Genomic DNA, 7,384 nt, shown 5'->3' with positions numbered 1-7,384 from the left:
ATATATTATAGTATATTATCTTGTTTGTGTATGCATCTGTTTATCTCTTTAGTTTGCGTAATCTCGCATTTTTCTTTAGTTGTAATTTTATTTTCTTTAAGGAAGTTTTTTCATAAAAATCGAGTTCCATTAACCTGATTACAGGCTTGATATTATTAATAATAGTGTCAGTATAATTTTAAGTTGGTAACACTCGATGTTTCGGTATGAACATGTCATACTGAAAATTGGGTCGTTACAAAAGTCAACTACTGCATTGATCTACTTTGCATCAATTGAATGGCATCAGGTTGATAGGGTTTTATCTCAGCTTGGGGGAGTTCAGCATATCCCGGAACCAGCCATCAAGATCGATTTATTATTGTCGAAGAATGGTCGAGGACCGACCTGATGGTTCCCCTAAGTATTCACCACATGGCATCTGTTACTTGTAGATCCTCACCAGGGAGGATTCCCACAGATGCTCCTGTTCAGGGTCATATTGCTGCACCAGTAAGACAACAGGGACCAAAGGTGCTAGACAACAGGCATAGTGTGACTCGTGAGTGCGTTAGCATCTAATATAGCCAGCCTATGGTAGCAGGATTCGATGATGTATTGGGGTTAGATGAGGAAAAGACATTAATGATGATAATGGGGATAACAGGGGTGGGGCTAGGAAGTCAAGGTCATCGAAGAGATTGGGGACATGGTGGAGGTATGTCTGGTTGGGGTTAGAGTGGTGGTAGCTCCTGGTTGGGGAGGAGGTACAAGTGGCTTTTGCTAGGGAGGCGGTGGGGGTGGCACTGAATGGGGAGGAGCTGGTGGTTCTGGAGGTTCTAGAGGACGAGGAGCTGGCGGTTCTGCATTTGGTGGTAGGGCCGAGGGTGGAGGTGGCGGGGTTGAGGGTTCTACATTTGGTGGAGCTGCTGAGGGTGGGGATGGAGGTTCCCAGGTTGAGGCATGAACCCTATTTTTGGACTTCGGTAGCTCGAGGTAAAAGGAGCAGGTCTTCGGTGCGGATAGTGATTTTTTTGCCGAGATTGCCCAATTTGTCAGCCCGGGTGGTGATTATAAGCCATAATTTGAGGGAGGTGCAGTGGATCTTAACGTGGATCTGAATTGAAGTGCCGACTAGATATCAAGGAGGTCCATTTGTGTTGGGTGGTAGTCCTGAATCTGCCTTTGGTGGACATATGGTACGGATTTTCTAACCACAACTTACCCCCAAGTGCACCAGGTCGTACTAAGTAATAAACTTAGGTGAGTGAATGTCGATCCTACGAGGATTAACGGATTAAGCAAACAATGGTTGATTAATTATTCTAGTTAGACAAGTTGAAATAGGAGTTTTGAATAGCAAATAGCATAAAATTTAGAAAATTAAGAAAAAAAAAATAGTGAATAGTTGAGACAGCGATATGAGAATAAAGTTAAGGCTTTGGAGATGTTTAGATGTCCAGATTAATATTCAATGTCAACTACTTTGATCATGCAATGATTAAGTTTATGGCAAACCCTAAGTGCTTGAATTCCTATTCCTAGGCAATCCGATCTCCTCTAATCCAACCAACCATCAATTCCTTAATCAATCAATTGTATTAGAGGGTTAAGTTCAATTTCTAATTTATAAGCCACACAAACCCTTGATACAAGGATTTATACCGGTTCGGAATTCCACAAAATAATTCCGTTGTTAGTATAGTCCAAACTAATAGTCAATCCTCAAATCAAATTAAATTTTGGTTTTGTCACAAGTACAAACCCCAAATGAAAATTAACCGAAGTATTTAAATTCTGGGTCATCTCACAAGGAATTGTAATGAAGTGCTCAATTATTGGCTATGAAAATGCAAGGGGGGTTTGATTTTATATTTTGGCAAGAAAATAAATGGCAAGCAAAGTAAAAGAACAATTGACTAAATAAAAGAAAGTGGAACTCTTGGCTAGACTTAGGTAATTGAGATCACCATGTCTATAAACCATACATTGATAATTATGAGGTACCAAGCTCATTAAGTCTACTTCCAAAAGCCTTAAGTACGTAATATCTACTCCTAAGCTTGAAGTACGTTAAATGGCTTTGATCACATCAACCCATAAGTCCCAGCCTATCTACTAATTAGATTAGTAGTGGGTTGGTGTCAATGAGTATCAAATTGATCACCAAGGGTTCTCAAATCACCAATTCAATGAGACCCAATGACTCAAGTTTACCCAATTCCCTTAGCCTAGGCCAAGAGTCAAGAAAACTACTCAAAACTAGTGTAAACATTTCATCAAACATCTAGAGTGCAATAAAAAGTAAACATCATAAATTGCAAGAATTATAAATCTACCAACTACCAATTGCAAGAAAAAGTAAATCAACAACTCAAATCATCAATAAGAGAAACATCAACATCAAATTGCATTAAAAGAGATCTAAATCCAACATGAGTATCCATGAACATAAAAGAGATCATAAAAGGGAAATTAATAAGAAAACTAAGAGAATCAAAGTGTAGAAGCATGAAATTGTAGAAGAAACAAGATGAGAACAATAATCAAAACCTATATCTAAAATGGATTAACCTAACCTAATTCTAGAGAGAAGAGGGAGCTTCTCTCTCTAGAATCTAACCTACATGATGTTAAAACTACCAAAAAATTGCTCCTCCCTTGCCCAAGCTTGAATTCTGCATGAAATAGCATAAGAAATGAGTTGGATTGGGCCCAAAGTGCTTCAGAAATCGCCCCCAGCGATTTCACCTTTAGTGGGCCACGAGCAGCATCAGCGCACACGCGTATAGTGCGCGTGCGCACCCTAAACGAGAAGCAATATATGGCAAATTTTATATCATTTCGAAGCCTCAGATGTTAGCTTTCCAACGCAAATGAAACTGCCTCAATTGGACCTCTGTAGCTCAAGTTATGGTCGATTGAGTGCGAAGAGGTCAGGCTTGACAGCTTTGCGGTTCCTTCATTTCTTCATGAGTTCTCCCACTTTGCATGCTTTTCTCCTCACTTCTTCCATCCAATACTTGCTTTATGAACCTGAAATCACTCAACAAACATATCAAGATATCGAATGGAATTAAAGTGAATTGAATTTAGCTAATTTAAGGCCTAAAAAGCATGTTTTCACATTTAAGCACAAATCAAGGGAGAATTGCAAAACCATGCTATTTCATTGAATAAATGTGAGAAAAGTTGATAAAATCTCCCAAATTAAGCACAAGATAAACCACAAAATTAGGGTTTATCAAATCTTCCCACACTTCAACCAAGCATGTCCTCATGCTAAGAATAAAGAAGGACAAGAAAAGGGGTATGAACATTTATTCAATGCAAATAAACTATATGCACCTATCTATATGAATACAACTAAATGCAAAATAATTCTACCTACTTGGTTAAAAGTAAATCAATTCCCAAGAACACATATGCACATGTAGGGCTAAGTAGTATGATGATTCATGAATCCTACCAATTCAAATATCAAAATGAAGTACAAGTAGACTTGCAAGAAGAAAAGCTCATGAAAGCTGGGAACAAGGAATTAAGCATCAAACCCTCACCGGAAGTGTATTCGCTCTAATCGCTCAAGTGTATAAGGTCGATCACTCGATTCTCTTCTAATCATGCTTTCCATGATTTATTTTTCATCTAACAATCAACAATTATTCAATGCATGCATACATTCAATATGAGGGCTTATTCATACGTTGTAATGGGGCTAGGGTAAAGGTAAGGATGCATATGATCAAGTGAGCTTGAAATTTGTATCTTTGATTAACCTAAGCTCTCACCAAACACATATAACAACCTATAAAATTCTAACACACAACCTAACTACCCATGATTCCCACTTTTTCACATACTCATGCATTCTCTTTAATTCACATTCCATATGCATTGATTTTCATTGAACTTTACTTTGGGGCATTTTTGTCCCCTTTTTATTTCTTTTTTTTTTTGTTTTTTTTTTATATTTTTTCTTTTTCTATATATATATATATATATATATATATATATATATTTTCAAAAGTATATACAAACGTATCAATGCATATGGTTTTACATATTTAATGCATAAGCATGTACTCAATTCCCAAAAATCTTCAACAAAAATACAAAAACACACTTTCCTCTTAACCAATGTCCCAAGTTTCCCATACCTAAATGATACACACTCTCACTAGCCTAAGCTAATCAAAGATCCAAATTAAGGACATTTATTGTTTTTCACTTAAGGGTAGTGATGTGCTAACATTAAGAACAAAAGGGATTAAATAGGCTCAAAATTGGCTAACAATGGTTGATGAAAGGTAGGCTATTTGGGTAAGTGAGCTAAATAAAATGATGGCCTCAATCATATAAATGCATATATACATGGAATAATAGACATAAAGAATCAAACAAATCAAAGATTACAATCATATAAAGAGAACAATGCACACAAGAATAAAAATAAGTCGTTATGTGATGTAACCACGCAATTGGGCTCAAAAATCACATGCTTGTGTTCTTAGCTCAAAAACCATGTTCCAAAATATTTTTTTCAAGAAAGTTCAACAAAAAAAAGTTTCGCAAATTGGTAGGGTGCCCTAAAATAATTTTTCTTGGAAAAGAAATCATCACCCTAACCAAGTAGTCCTAACATAAAAAGAAATGATAGAATATATACAAATTATAACTAACATGCAATCTATCATGCAATGCAATGGCTAATCTATCAAAGACAAAAATTAAAAATTGGTGTTGAAAAAGGAAGTTGTTACCCATGGAGATCGGTCGGACGACCTCCCCACACTTAGAAATTTGCACCGTCCTCGGTGCATGCAAAGAAGAGTAAAGTGGACGGGTTGCTACAATTGATGAGCTCCTCCAAAAGGTTATGCGGAAGGACTTGTTTGTTGCCCCATTTAGAAGCTTTTCCTTTTCCTCTTTCGGTGGCCAACCTAAAAGGAAAGAAAAAGAAAGAAAACTAAGCCTACAACAAAGATAGAAAAGCAAGTAGAACATATGCGGGGGCTAATGCCAAATAAGAGTAAGGTTCTCACTACATGTTAGCTACGAATGTAAGTGAGAGAGAAATATAGGCAAAGGGCATATCAACTAATACTTGATGCAAGAGTGAAGTCGAATGACATGAAGAGCATGCCGAGCATCAAGTTCAAACAAGAAATAGTGGGTCATGAAAGACATGTAAGCTCATATCAATGCACAAAGAACATAAGATTCATACAAGATTAAGCATTGAATTAGAAATTTCACTACCCATCAATATCAAACAAGTCAAGAAGTACCAAGATTAACAAAGAAATTCTCAACAATCGAGTAAGAGCATTCAACACCATTATTAAAATAAAAAAAATCCAAAAAAATAAAGTAAAAACAGGCTATAAAAACAAAATAAAAATGCGAAGAAAAAAGTATGTGAATGAAATGGACAAAAGAAAATGGAAGATGAGAAAAAAAACTCTTTTTTTACGACGCGGACGCGCACAGTGCGCGGGCGCATGCCTGACGAAGGTGGCGATCAGCGCGGACGCGTGAAGTGCGCCTGAGCGTCAGTCGCGGGCATGAAATAGGCACAAAATTGGCATAACTTTCTGGTTTTTGTACCAGAGGGGTAGGTGGCGCTATCTGCGCGCGCGCACAGCGTGCGTACGCATGCATTGCGCAATTAGAGTCAACGGCGCGTACGTGGCAGGTGCGCGTACGCGCGGGTTGGTTTGTGCCTTAGGCCCAATGTTCGCACAGTGCAGGCCTAACTATCGGGTTTTTGGCTGGGGTGGAATTTTTGCATCCACGCGTATGTGTACATGGCGCATGCGCGTGGATGGTCGAAAATGCTTGAGGCGCGCGTACGCGCCAGGTGCGCGCACGCGCGGGTTGATGCTCTATTTTTCAAATTTTTTTTTCAAGTTCTTGCACCAAACCAAGCCTTCCAAGCCTCCAAACAGCTACCAAAATACCCTAAAATCTTATTTAACATATCAAACTACCAATTAAGCTCAACAAACAAAAAAATATGGAATTAAACTAATTACCAATATGTACAAAAGGAAAAAAATGAAAAGATTTTTCCATGGTGGGGTGTCTCCCACCTAGCACTTTTAGTTTAAGTCCTTAAGTTGGACATTTGGTGGGGGTCCTTGCTAGGGTGGTTTATGCTTGAATTCATCTTTGAATCTCCACCAATGTTTGTATCTCCAATGTCCACCGGGATCCCAAATTAGGCACACAAGGCCTTCAAGTAAGCTTAGGTAGATGACAAGGCCCCAAGAGTTTTGATTGTTGAGATGAATTCCGGGGTCCCAAACCTTATTCTTGAACCCATCTTCTCGTTGACTACCATAGTTAAATTTGGGTGACAAGGCTTGTGAATTCTCAATTAAGCATCCAAACATTCTCCTAGACCCATGAAATTTGGCTCTACACCAATCGTTGCTATTCAACTTTGAGCATGCAACCATCATGAACTTAGGGTGATGTTTCCAACCACTACACAATTCTCTCCTACTCTTAACTCCACAAAGAGCTCTAAGTTGACCATCATTTTCAATCAAACCATATTCAAGTGAGAAAGCAAAGCTTAGGGATAAGAATTTTACCCACTTGAATGTTGTGTTGGATGGTGGTGACTTAGGAAGGGGAACCTCCCCACACTTAGCCAATGCGAGGTTGGTGTGCGAAATCGTGATCATTCCTTCCTTGGTAACGGCGCTAAAAACTCAATACGCACGTTCACGTTCTTAATTCTGTTTCACAACTTCGTACAACTAACCAGCAAGTGCACTGGGTCGTCCAAGTAATAAACCTTACGTGAGTAAGGGTCGATCCCACGGAGATTGTCGGCTTGAAGCAAGCTATGGTTACCTTGTAAATCTCAGTCAGGCGGATTCAAATGTATTAAGAGATTATAGTTTACTAAAAGATAATTAAAATAGGATAGAGATACTTATTTAATTCATTGGTGAGAATTTCAGACAAGCGTATAGAGATGCTTTCGTCCCTCTAAACCTCTGCTTTCCTGCTGTCCTCATCCAATCCTTCCTACTCCTTTCCATGGCAAGCTTTATGTAGGGCATCACCGTTGTCAATGGCTACATCTCATCCTCTCTATGAAAATGGTCCAATGCGCTGTCACAGCATGGCTATTCATCTGTCGGTTCTCGATCATACTGGAATAGGATTTACTATCCTTTTGCGTCTGTCACTACGCCCAGCACTCGCGAGTTTGAAGCTCGTCGAAGCCATCCCTTCCCAGATCCTACTCAGAATACCACAGACAAGGTTTAGACTTTCCGGATCTCAGGAATGGCCATCCATGGGTTCTAAATTATACCACGAAGACACTAATATCTCGGACTCGGTCTCCTGTATTAGATATCCAAGAGATATCCATCCAATCTAA

The sequence above is a fragment of the Arachis hypogaea genome, chromosome 19 (assembly GCF_003086295.3).
Source record: "Arachis hypogaea cultivar Tifrunner chromosome 19, arahy.Tifrunner.gnm2.J5K5, whole genome shotgun sequence".
Lineage (NCBI taxonomy): Eukaryota > Viridiplantae > Streptophyta > Magnoliopsida > Fabales > Fabaceae > Arachis > Arachis hypogaea.
The sequence above is the reverse complement of the archived record's forward strand: the minus strand, read 5'-3'. Positions refer to the sequence as shown.